A 13,753-nucleotide genomic window follows, 5' to 3' on the forward strand; every position below is an offset into this window, starting at 1 on the left:
TTTCCTGAACATCTCCTTAAACAAATGACCTGCCAACAGTGGATTATGGCACCTGAGTGTGTGAGGTATACAGTTAATGTCACACACATCTGGACAAATGAAGGCCACTTACTTGGAGTTCAGGTCAGTTATGACATATTTAGTGCACAAATGTACAGGATCCTGTCCATGAATTGGGGCTTGTGTCTTGTCTTTCTGCAGCTGGCAAATCTGGAGCTCAATGAGTCTGCTGGTAAGCAGGTTTACAGTGAAGGCAGTGAAGTGAATTGACCTGAAACTTATTTTGCACCAGAGCTTCACATTAATTCAGTGGGCGCCATCTGTGTGGAAAAGTGCCACCATTACTTGTCACTTCTTTTTGCTGAAGGATGATTCATTTTGGCCTTGCAAATGACAAGTGACATGAATTGTCTGTCAAAGAGCACAGCATTGTCCATTTTTTAATATGTAAACTGCTCTAAGAAATGTAATGAGTCATATTGCTGCAGTAGACTAACAAAGACATGATACGATAAGTTTGACGTACACATTTTTAAAAAGAAGGTAGTTTATAGAGAAAACAAATTATTCTCCTTTTTATTAAACAGAGATGCTGCATCAAAGTGATGCATTGTTGTACACAGCATGCAAACACATTAAATTATCTGTATCGCCTACCACATACCCACAGCCAACGTAGCAATAAGAAGTCACGTTGACTTTTAAGCATCTCGCATAATGAAATGCAGACCTCCTTTATGAGAAGGGTGAAATATTTCTCTCCTCACGCCACCAAATGTTGTGCAATAACAGGAACATGTCTCTGCTTTTATTGTTGAGTGTTCTGCCGTGACATTGATCGAGAAGCACATTTAAATAGCTGCTCACCTGAAAGGCCCTGCGGGGAGGTTACGCAGAGTGTGAGGGCAAAAGATCTGTTAATAGTTCTTCAGTTTTCTGATCACAAATACTGTATGCTGTTAGTCAGGAAGCTACCCTTTACAGACTGTGGCAAGGTCATGTGGTGTGTGATGGATACTGTGTATCGTAATGCATATGATCCTCCTACAATATGTTTCACGCTTGCTTGCATACAGTATATGGGGAAGACAGCTTCATACTCATTCAGCAGTGACAGAATTCCTTTTCTCTTGGTTTAGATGCTCTGACTCGTCCCCACAGGGGCGTTGAGCCCTGTGTAAGAACTGAGGAATCCTGACCTCTGAGCTGGACTGCTAAATCAAGATGAGCTGGAAGAAGTCTGAAGATGTGCTTTGCTTGCTTAGTTATCCTCAAGGCTATTTCCTGTCACAGCTACTCTGTACACTGATAGAGAAAGATCCTCCTGGCACATTGTTTTGGCCACTGGCCCGTACATGCATTGAACTTTAAAGCTGGCGCAAGGTCTGTCGCTCTTTGTGTGTGAGTGGAATCCACTCCACTGAAGTTCAGCTTGTTAGTCCTCCATGTTGTGCAGAAATAGACTCAAACTGATAATGTAAGCGCCTCGATCACATAATCTAAACCGCGTTAGGCTAATTGTAGGTAATCCTTTTTATGCACCTGAATTTACAGCAACCAGTCACATCTAATCCTGAGTGTAAACTACTATCACTGTCAGTCAATGTGTAATTAGCCTTTAGTGCCCAGTCCAACTTGAACAGGGAAAATGAATGGAGGTGGGTTTGACGGTGCAGATGAAGAAGAGCTGGTGCCATGTCTAAAATTAACATTCAGCCAAATATAAATATCGCAAGCGATTTGCCTAAAATACTGTAATCCATGTTATCACCTCTCTCTGACCCGCTTCTGTCCACACACTTGTGTTTCGTCTGTGTTTTACAGCATTAGAGTTGCTAGAGAACACTTTCTCGTTGTCGTGGCACACTTTACACTGTCCCGCACCCTCCTGCAGGGCGATGATGCCCAGTCACAGTGGCGTCGACCTGTTGTCTAAAACGTCCCTGTCAAAATTAAAACCAAAACTGAAGTCTGTTGTCAACACATTACTGCTGCCGCTGTGACACTTGGAAAGGTCAACAAATGAAAAGGTCACTTTTCCCATAATAAATTTGGAACATTCGGAGTAAAAGGCAGTTAAGGCTCAAGGGGAACCAGTAAGTGTAAAAGTCAAACTCTTCTGAGTGAATAATGCACGGGTGTTAAAAATGCAGCTTACCCTCTCTGTGACACCATGCTTATTCAACTGACTGAAGTGAACTTTTTTTTCTTGGACGAGTTCATAGCACTGAATTGAGTCAAGGCACTCGTGTTTGGTTTAGGGAAGAGAGAATATGACCACATCAAGATTTAGGCTGTTTTAAGAAATGGTCCTATTTTTCCCTCAGTTTCTCCTAGAAGGCAGCAGCCATTAGTGGACCTGCTGCAAGTAAAACAATAACACGGCGCTCTGTGTAATTTGAGCCAAGCCAAGACTGTGAACTTTTATTCCGCTCACATGTCTGTTGCAGCAGGGTACACTGTGTAACTGCTTACCAGGGGGCAGCTTTTTTACTAACATGCCACTCAATTAAATGGCTTACAATATGAACATTTATGTATAAATATTATTAAATACCAGTTAAGATTGTCAGAAATGCTGAATTACTGTTACTTTTTCAAGGCCTTATGTTTGAAACAATACAGAATTCACATTTGATAGTATGAAAAGCCTATGAAAAGTCATGTGGTTAGTGACTTTTTGTTGACCAGCACTGTGTGCAGTTTGTTACTGAAAAGTCATAAAATAATGTTTTCATATTAGTATTGATACTTAAATTCAACCTTCATAGTCTCATATATATGTATATATTTAGAATTGAGGCTGGTAGGCAGTCCATACTGTTCTCATGCCATAAATGCCATTAAATAATAATTTTACAATCTTTTTTGAAACAAGTGTTAAAAACTCAGTTGTGAGGCTGGAAGTTTGTTACAGAAGAGTGCAGCAAAGGAATGTTCATAGTCAAGATGAGAGGATTTTCAGGAAGCAGGGATGACCAAAGTAGAACCCCTGTGGTGCTGGCAGCCGAGTCCCAGGAGACCTCTGGGGAAACAGAGATTTTGACTTGAAGGCTGCCAAAGTCTAACAGCAGCCCAAGTGCACCATTTTTCAGCCCATTCGGTAGAAAAGAGGGTGTTGCAACTTACAGACAGCAGTTACGTGAGCATGACCACAAGCAGGCAAAGCAAAGCTATATGTAATGTAATGTAATGTAATGTAAAAGGCGCATTTTGTTTCAATGGACCGAGGCTTCACAGAAAAGTAAAGTGCTAATTAAAACAACCGAATGTAATAAAAACAAATCCACCACAAAACAAAGTCAATAAAATGAGCAGGAGAAAAAAGAAAGTCTGAAGTTTAGTTTTGCTTTTAAATTATGTCAGCATTAGAGCAGGTCTAAGGAACATAATGCACATCTAATTTAGCTAATGTAGCAGAACAAACCAACAGTTAGGATCATTAAAACTAAAAGCACCTTCACCAAAACGAAACCTTCTGATCATCCAAAAATCCTGCAGCAGAACATGGAAGAGGTCTGACTCATTTCTGAGACTGTCAGAGATGCTGTGATGTAAGGCCATACAGTTCATTTTGGACAATAAGTCCAATTTTTTAATCAATTCTAAAATTACCTGGCAGCCAGTGCAGTGATCTTAGGCCAGGTTTGACATCCTCTGGTGAATCTTGTCTGGCCGTGGCATTGTGAATGAAATTGTCTGCCAGACGTTTGAGAGAGAGCAGTGGGGAGAACTATTCTATTAGAGATGGATATATGTACATGTTTTTTTCTGGGCTGAAATTCTCTGAGCCAGTTCAGAAGTAATTTGCCAAGCTCAGAAATGTGTCTCAGAATCTTGCCGATGTTCAATGGAAAGATTGAGCCTTTAGTTGCCTACATGGACAATTGCATCACGAGCAGTTGGATGGATTATTTTCTTCAGTGTTACTCTGAATAGCCAATCAGCAGTGACTCAAATAACCATCCTGTCGATATAAGCAGTTAGTGGAAGTGATGGCGAGGAACAATCATCGTTGAAGGAATAAGCCAGTTTAAGAGTTGTTATTGCTGTATAGCATAGCTGTGTCAGCCTCATTCATACCTGTTGCTGTGTTTGTGGCCATTATTATCTCACAATATACAGTATATAGACAGAAGTATCCAGACACACCCGTTTACGGGACTGTTTTTCAGGGTTTGGGCTCGGCCCCTGACTTCCACTGAAGGGAAATCTTAATGCTTCAGCATACCAAGACATTTTGGACAATGCTATGCTTCCAGCTTTATGGTAACAGTTTGTTGAAGGCCCCTTTTCTATTCCAGCATGACTGTGCCCCAGTGCACAAAGCAAAGCACCATAAAGACATGGTTGGATGAGTTTGGTGTGGAAAAACTTGACTGGCCCACACAGAGCCCTGACCTCAACCCCATCCAACACCTTTGGGATGAACTGGAACGGAGATTGTGAGCCAGGCCTTTTGGTCCAACATCAGTGTGTGACCTCACAAATGCTCTACTGCATGAATGGGCACAAATTCCCACAGAAACACTCCAACATGTTGTGGAAAGCCTTCACAGAAGAGTGGAAGCTGTTAGAGCTGCAAACTCGTCTGTGTGTTTAGAGTGAGATGTCATTAAAGTCCTTGTTGGTGTAATGGCGAAGTACCCCAATACACTTGTCTATGTCACTTTTGGTGACATTGCATAAACTCACATTCATTTCCTGTAGACTAACAACACTACCTAACAATAACCATTACTTGCCTAATCCTAACTCTGACCTCAACCTTAAAGCATGTCTTCACCCTAATATTTAATGATTGTGGGGGTCTGGATTTGCCACCATAAGCAAGGTGGCTCATCACAATGTGTCTGCGTAAACAAGTTTTTGTCGTTACACCTACAGTAATTCGAGTTTATACACTCAACCATGGCAGTGGCCTTCCCAGATGGCAGTGGTCCCCTCCCAGCAGGACAGTGTACACTGTGTGTTCACACTCCAAAAATCGTTCACAACTACAGCAATTCCTTGTCCATCCTCTTGGTCTTTTGTTTTGTAGTTATAAGCGGTTGCAGCACTAATATTGCTCATATTTGATTAATTGGTGATTAATTGGTCATGCTTGCTATGGGCTGTGCCCACTGGGGTTTTCCTGTTGTCTCTGGCACCAGAATGGATCAGACTTGTTCCGCAGACTTGTGAACTATGATGAAGATGCGTTTTTAAAATGATGAAAAAATAGGGATGGCATATATCTCAAATCTGTATTCATTATCCAGGTGTATATGACTGAACACCAGAGGTACTGATCAAAAAGCCTCACCTGTTGGTTTGACTTGCTCAGGTAGCTGATTGTGTAAGTGTCAACACTAGTATGACAAAAGGTAGAAAAACTGCTTTCAGCTTTGAATGTTATGCTCAGTTGGGGGTATTTGTTGTCTGTCGAAACCCCTCAACCCACACGAGAACACGCTAGAATTCATTTACACACTTTTGAAGTCACAGTGTTTATTGTACGTGGTTAGCCTCAGCAGAACCAGAAATGTGAAGTGTTTCTGTATTTCTTCCAGAAACGGAGGAGGTGTGCTGGTAATGTTTCATCAATAATACAAATCCCCCTGTTGCACTTGCTTGTCAGCCGACGGTCTTGCTGTGTGCACGCTGGGGGAGAACCTGATTAATTCTGCCTCGCGTGGAATTACAGTTCAACCTTGCCTGACTGACGTTGACATGGAATATCAGTTAGTGTTTAAACTAGGTCAGGTTGTCCATTAAAGCTGCATTAAAGTTCCATTTTCTTCTAAAGCACAGCAAAGGAGATGCAGTAGGCTTTTGATGCATTACATTCTCTGTGTTGTGTGTGTCTGTGTGTGTGTGTGTGTGTGTGTTGGCAAGATTTCTAGTCTTTTAAGATGTGGTTTATGACATGAGTATAAACCCTGTTTGCACCTTTACATATTTCTCAGCGTCTGAACAGACTTATTCAGATCTTATTTTATTCATCAGATGTCAAACTCAGTTTTCTCCTCCCTGCGTGCTTGAAGGACGCTTTCCTCTCTACTCCAAACCCAAGTGATGATAATGCAGGCTTTTTTCAATCCCCTGGATTTTATTTTTGAAGTTTTTACAATCTTTCTGGGAACATTTTACTCAAAAGCTGTAGTGTCAGGATTGGAGGATGTGAAGGAATAACAAAAGTCAACAAGAATGATTTGAAACCACATCATGGAGATACAAAAGGAAAAGTTCCAGTCAACATAAACAGTGTGTTTCTGATGCAGGACTCATCTCTCAGAGCACATACTGGACTGGAAGCCTGTTTGCGATGTGTGTCTTTAGGCTTTTATGTGATGCAGTGCATCTCTTATACAGATGTTCACATGCAGATCGTTATTGTACATGTAAAATGTCTAATTTTAAAGTGCACGGAATAAACTTCATTAGCTGTTTTGGAGCTTTTGATCATATCCATAAGGTCGGTGTGGTGGCTTTTCATAAGCCTTCAGTCGTATCGCAGAATCCTCCGCATTAGATGCAGATTTGGATTAAATTAATTGAGCACCTCAGGGACATTTTATCTGTGCTGCCTGTGTCCTAAAGCTCCAGCACGAGCACTAAATGGGCCTCATTGTGATCGTGTACAAATTCTAATAAACTTTAATTCCTAGAAAAATTTAAGCTTGTTGTACTTGTCGCAGTTGTTTTCATATGAGGTGCTTTTTACCTCGACCTTGTCCGACCACTTCTTGTGGTAAAACATCAATCCAGTTGAGTCGTTGTATCTCCAAACGTCAGCTAAAGCCAGTGAATAAAATAACCAGCATGAATGATGACAAGTTAAAAAAAACAAAAACAAAAGAGAGATGCAGGATGTAAAAAATACTTTTCCATTATCAGGATTATCAGTGATTTAGTAGTTAATGTTTTAAAATTATTATTAGGTTTTAATCTCCAGTACAAGATTCCTTAAGATGGTGTTATTTAAAGCACACATAATCTTTTAACATTGTCATTTAATGCTGTAAGACCACTAATGTACCATGAAGGATGAGCTATTTAAAAAGCATAGGAGTCACAAAGTCTTTTCTCACACTTTATAAGTCAATGCAGCTGATTATGAATGTGTGCACTTTGTCTGTGTAGGTCAGGACATTGCAGGGGTTAAACTGCCAACCTTCTGTGTACAAGACCTGACATCTGCCCGGTGCAGGCACAGTCCTCCGCCTCGGGAAGCACGATGGGTCGGAGCCAGTCTGGTGCTATCTGCTCGTCCTCTGTCTCTTATCTGCCCCCTTCAGCATGTTGTATCCTGCATCCGTGCAGCTGCCCACATGATGGTGTTTCGTTATCAGGAAACTCGTGCTTTAGTGCCCGGAGGGAAGGAAAAGGTTCGGGATCTTCGGAAAACTTTGTTTTTTAATGAGGATTATGATTTGAGAGTGCGTGGTGGAAGGTGCTGACCTCATTCATTAAGCTCCATCCTGTGATACTAACCTCCGACCCCTCCTACAAGGACCTGGAGCAATGTGGAAACCCGATTTCAGTGTGCAACTGGTAATCGCTCCGTTGGTTGGACTCAGATGGCTTCTATTGGATTTAATGCATAGAATTAGACTTATTATAACTGCATTTTCTGTGACAATTAAAATCTTCTTTTACTAATAATAGCAGAAACACTTTTCTCTTTTTTGTTTCCTGCAGGCCCAGCAGTCAGAGCACTTTGTACTTGGAGTTTTTTTGCAAGCTTTGTTTTGTCTTGGGGATCCTGAGCTGCTGTATATGTTTCAGGTCCTGTAAATCCCTTAGAGTCGTATTTGATATCAGACCATGCAAATAAACCTGACTTGACTTGGAATAGTTTTTCAAGGCCTGCTCCTTTGAGTTTGTTTTGAAGTCGACTTTTTGCCGAGCTGTCAGAACTTGCCTAAGAAGATTAATCTAGTAGACCCCCCTTCCTTCATGAGGAGTCACCCACCCCTGTCCTCGGGACTTCAAGCTCCTCACTGCCAGCGCCTCTTAATTATGATTTTTGGGTGATTGGCTTCCACTAATGAGGAGGAACAGGATAAATTAATTTCATCTGAATGGTGCTGTGATCCTCTGCCATTTTCTTGCATGTGTTTTTCCAACATGCAGTCATTACAGGGACAAGTTATGTGCCATGAGCTAAAGACTTTTTACAGGAGGGTTGGTTTTCCCTCCTCCAGACTGAGCTGATTTACTTCCACGGCGTCGATACTACTACTACAAATTTAATATAATGAAATTGTTAACAACTTAATTGTTTAATAAATGCATTCTTGTCCATCTGTGTAGCATCCCAAACACAAGTTTTTCCATTCAGATTCAGCTAAATATTATGTAAAACCATTAAAACCCCTACACTTACTGCTTGAGGGCAGATTAAAATGACAGTTGCTTGTTTATCTGTTCTCCTGCATTATTCAGTATAATATATACTGTCGGATGCCAAAAGGCACCCACTTGAACACATCTAACCCGGAGAGAAAATCCATTCTACATTGTTTCTCAGCTGGAGATAGATGGGAGAAATTCTATCATATCAGCTTTGTTTTTGCTGAGATGGAAATTATGTCACAGAGAGGGGAAGGATTTGAGATTTGGAGGATATTTATTCTTATAATGAAAAGTAGGTCCGGTCTCATTCAACGCACTGTCACTTTTTAATAAAATCCCTCCTCCTTTTCTGTGCAGGTGCTTAACAGCTGCAACTTTCTGCTGTTGCTGGTGATCTTCTCTTCACTTCTGTGGATGTCAGTGTCAGATTCTTGCTGATACATTTGATGTAGTTGATATTTCAGTGCTCTGTTGCAGTGCTGGCACCAGGAACCTGCAGGGCAAAGTGATGAATATTATCAACTCAGTGAACACTGTACATATTACACTATACACTGTATGTATTACCACTTTTGTTGTCTCCAGCACTTCATGTATTGACATTTGAGTGTGCACAGTGGATTTTCAGTAGTGTATATCAACAGCCTCTTGAAAACAGTGCTCACTCAGCTCTTATTTAAGCACACTCTTTGCCTTTTACACATATCTCTGAATGTCACTTCCCACTTATTCCTCAGGTACTCGTGATAACTGCGCAGCACTACAGGGTGCTATATAATAGATAACTCTGGCCCTCATTTATGAAATGAGTACAACCACTTCAATCTGGAAAGTTCTTTTATTAAAGTACATAAACTTTTCAGATATTCAAGCCAAAATACAACAAGGGGGTTAAACCAGGATTCATGTGGGAAGAAACTGAAGGTTGAATAAAAACTAAACAGATGTAATGTTCCAGTGAAACATTTATTTAATGTTATTTTTTTCAGCAGTGTATTTTGATTGATCAATGTGTTTGTTTGCTTTCTTCAAGCTATTAAGAAATCTAAACAGATGACACTCTGCCATAAATCTGACAGCTTACATGAATAAAAATGCTTCATAGCACTGCACAGAAGGCACAGTCGATGGTGCTTGAATGAGAACACACTAACGCCATAACTATGATTGAATTCATTATTTTATTGTAATATTTATTTATTTAGCTGTTTCACACAGATGTGCCTGTCCCAGATGTTCATTTGTACGTGCTGTCATCTGATCCACACACTTTGCTTTACTCTTTAGAAGTGTCGACAGGACTGACGGAGGCTGTGTCTCACCTTGAAAGTTTCCACTTCTTCCGCTTGTCAGTCAGAGGTCGACATTATGAGAAACCACCGGATCACTTTAACTCAGACAAACAGGAATCTGCTTTTGAATTATGCTACAGCTACTGCCTTAATGACAACTGAAACAACAAACATTTTCTCTCACTGAAATGAAATGAATAAACAGATTTCAGACAGATAACTAGCAGTGCAGACTGTAGAAGTTTGCTTAATGTAATCAGTACCGAGTTGGTCTCTAAAAGCTTGAATCTTAAATGTTTTTGTCTTGTCTCTTCCTGCCTACAGAACATGCAGCACTAATGAGCTCCCAGCAGCCTGTAGATGAGTGAGGCACAACAAAGAAACCTGAACATCAACGGTCCACAGTAACAGTAAGACCCCATATCTTGTATTTTACACACTCCAGACAGATATCATTATTGTTATGTAGCCACAGTATACCTGTCCTGTTTCAAATCCTCCTTGGCCAAGAACTTCGCCGTGTTCGTGAACCTGCTCGTCGCTCTGAAAGCGTCTAACGGCTGTTGGCTCACTGCTCTCACACCGGGTTCAGCTGTGTGTATTCCTGTCAGGGTCGCTTTCCTTTGTGATGTGATGCTGACAGGAGTGCAGTGACATTTTGATGACGTCCTATTTATTTTCCAACAGCATGCTTTTGTGCTTGGCAGTGACATCTCTATTGAAATTCAGACAGTACTGGGAAACATGAAAGAGACATGTTGTCCATCTGCCCACAGTCACTGATCATCACGCCACCATTAAACCAATCATGAAATACCCAACCTGAGATTAACACTGGATAAGGAAAGTATGTATGCCAACTTATACAGTGTTTTTGTTCTGTTTAAAACTAGCTCAGATTTCTGGTTTTCAGGAAAAAAATACAGATGACTTTATGCATTAACAGTTTTTCATTTACTAAAGTAACTTGAAATATTCAGTATCTCTTCAGGCTAAAGAAGTGTTTTGTCTTAAGATGTCTCTTGAGCTTTTTTGGCATCATTTCCACATTGGATCGCTTTCCCCTGCAGATGAGGTGATCTTGTGTTGGGCAGCTAACTAGCTTCGCATCGCAGCATAAAGCCATGAATAGCTTTCATGTCTGGCTGTTTAAGACCAAGCGCTGAGACGTATCTTCGTTTGTTTGAGCTTTCTTTCATTTTGATGTGTTCAAATGAAAAATAAAAATATTGAAAATGAAATGTTGGCATTTTATTAATGTATACAGTAAAAATACATTACTTTTCTTCAATTATTGCCATCATTGGTTTCTTTTTAATATCCAGGGGCCACAGCTTTGGGAGCCACTGCTCAAGGTTTCATCCTGTAGGAATAGATAAGCTGAAGAGATATTGGATTTGATGCACTTGCATAGCAGTCATGTTAAAATGTACGTACAGGCATTTGCACATGCCAGTCGAACAGTGCGCTGCATGGTGTGTTAATGTATTGTCACTGAATATCAATTATTAGCTGAGTGATAAAGAGAAAAATGTTGCATATCACGCGCCAAACTTCCTTTTTCTCTTTGGCTTAGTTCACAGAGATATACTTTTGCCAGGTTAAGAGTCCAAACATTATAATACTGTGTGTCTTCTTCAGTTTGAGGCATTATTTCGGAGGCAGTGTCAGGACAGACGGTGATAAAGAGGCAGCGAGAAGGAGAGCTGTGTGCTATAAAGCTGAAGCTTTGATGTTTTCTCGCATTGAGAATGGCAGCGTCGTAGAAAATGTGATCAAAGTTTTCTTCTTTTTTTTTTTTCTTTTGGCTGGACTTCACATAGCAAGGTGTGCCTCCGCAGCAGCACCTTGCTTACCATTTAAAAGAGGACAGTTTGTGTGGTTTCTGGAGGTCTTTTATCATGCAAGTCCCATCTGAGCTTCTGTGGACCTTTTGGTCTTGCGCTGAGAGCCTTGTCTGCTTCTCATGCGCTTCTCGTATAATTGAGTGTCAGTAAGAGTAAACATGACCTGAAAAGTCTTTTTATATCTAGTTTGAAAACAGACCTCGCCGGGCTCTCCCAGTGCAGTCAGTACTGTACTTGAAAACAGTCGCTGACAGTAAAATAAGGCCTTGTGTAAATGGCTTTGGCCAGATTTTATGTTGGAGCTGGGGAATGTCTTATCATGCAAAAACAGGACCACAGATATGAAGTAAATTATTGAAGTAGATTTGAGCCCTGAATGGGCTATTGAAATCTTTCTCTAAGATTTACGACGGCGTCACTGTAGTTGTAGCTGCATTCTCATTCCCCATGAAACGTATCTGCAATCCCGAGGCTGTTGTAAATGTAATGAGTACGTAGCACGATGCACTGTTACCCAGTGTTGGTTTCTGTCTTACTGATAATGAAGCTTTTGATTTCTCTTTTTTTTTTAGAAACTACTCTGTTTACAACTTGTGTTTTATCAGAACAATCTTGTAGAGGTTATTCTTGAGGGAGTAAAGAAGAAATACTTTAGAAAAACAAAATAAGTGTTGGCTTTGAGAAGGCGGCTGGCATGCTTGTTGTTGTCTGGGATGCAGCATAAACATCCTTTCACCATTGCTTGATATGACTCAAAAATCTTTATCTAAACACTTTGCAGAGGCTGTCATGCCCTTTCATACGTGCTGCTTCCACTCGCCAGGAATTCAGATGGTTCAGTCTTATTCTGTCTCCTCCATCAGAGCTTCATTTTAAAAAACACTGTTTACGGTATGCTGCCATATATTTAGAATCTTAGACATTTGCCTGTTTTTTAAACACTGATTTGTATTGCTTTGAGACTGGGATGAGAAGATATTAATGACATAACTCTCATCAAAGCAATCCAGATGGATTAAAAGCAGTATAGGTGGAGGGTAAAATATGTGTTTTTGACTTTTGGAGTGAACTGTCTCTTTAAGGTTTAGCACAGTGGTTAAAATTTTACTCATTAGGTTGGGAATGCTCTGAACATGGAAACCAAACCACTGAAAAGGTCCTTATTGCAGTATTTGTACTGGGATTTCTCTTTCTGAAGCCCCCTTCAGGTATTCCTCCTCTTTGTCTCAGTAATCTTATTTTCTTTATTTTATTTTTTTTAACTTGATTTTGGTACTTATCTTAATTAGGTTTTGGTGGCAGAGTCTCTGGAGACTCTCCAGCTGGGGACATGTTTCTTCTCATAGTTCAAGCATTGCGTGGCCATTTTAGCCCATGGATGTGATTAGGAGAAAGATAAATAAACTTAAACCATAATGTAAATGTCTGATTTTCATTTTTAAAAAAGTCTGTTATCAAGATGCAGCCTTGTCACCGACTGAATCCTTAATGAGAAAAGATGATTTCACATTGCAGGACAACATAAATTTCAGTGACCACATACTCTTGAAGCAGAAGTTTCCATGTTTTTAGTTTGTGGACTAACAGGGATCTATTTTTAGTCTCAGTGCACAACCTTGAGCACAGTCTCTCAGGGCTATTGTGTTATACCTCACAAGAATAGAAAACAAAATAAGATGTTCTCTCTGGTTGAAAAACATGACGCAATGCTTGCTGTGGGGGATTTTAGTCTCGGTTAAGAGAAGTTAGATGCAACCCAATCCTTAAATGTGTTGTTCATGGTTTGGCTTCATATGATTTTTTCATGTTACAGACTGTGAAAGGGAATCAATTAGGCACCATGGACAAACAGCCTGAGGTGCAACGCATGCCCATAGACTACCATAAAAAACACTTAAGTAGTTAAAAAAACAAGTGAGTCACAGATGGGTAAACATGTCAGAGTAAGAAAAGGCTGAAACATATTTCATTTGTGCCATTTAGAAGATGTTTCTGCCCCTCCGGTTCCCATCTGGAGAACCGCTAAAGTGCTGCTGCCTTTGAAATGTTCAGACTTGCATCACATATCCTGAAGAGTTCTGTCATTTACCGGCGAATATCAGGGAGCTGCAGTCACAAACGTTTGAGAGAAAAATATGATACCACCGCAGATCTGTGAAAAAGACTTTCCACTTACTGTATCTGCAAGCAACAGCCATATAGGTCACAACTTTATGATGAATGCAGCACACACTTCTCAAGCAATATGTTTTGACTTGTGACCTCTCAGTGGGA

The 13,753-nt window shown here is 40.4% G+C and overlaps 1 protein-coding gene across 2 annotated transcripts in view; it reads left to right on the top strand.

Annotated features, from left to right (window-relative positions):
* The window catches only part of LOC124067572 (PTB domain-containing engulfment adapter protein 1), a 60,691-nt gene that overhangs the window by 14,397 nt on the left and 32,541 nt on the right, over positions 1–13,753 (top strand). Inside the window, exons 2-3 of one of the 2 annotated variants that reach the window (XM_046405010.1) lie at positions 9,957–10,042; positions 10,958–11,020. The gene's annotated coding sequence lies outside the window, so the exon portion shown is untranslated. The remainder of the gene's footprint in view (positions 1–9,956; positions 10,043–10,957; positions 11,021–13,753) is intronic. The other variant, XM_046405009.1, reaches the window with a different exon arrangement.

Source organism: Scatophagus argus, chromosome 11, assembly GCF_020382885.2.
Source record: "Scatophagus argus isolate fScaArg1 chromosome 11, fScaArg1.pri, whole genome shotgun sequence".
NCBI classification, from domain to species: Eukaryota; Metazoa; Chordata; class Actinopteri; family Scatophagidae; genus Scatophagus; species Scatophagus argus.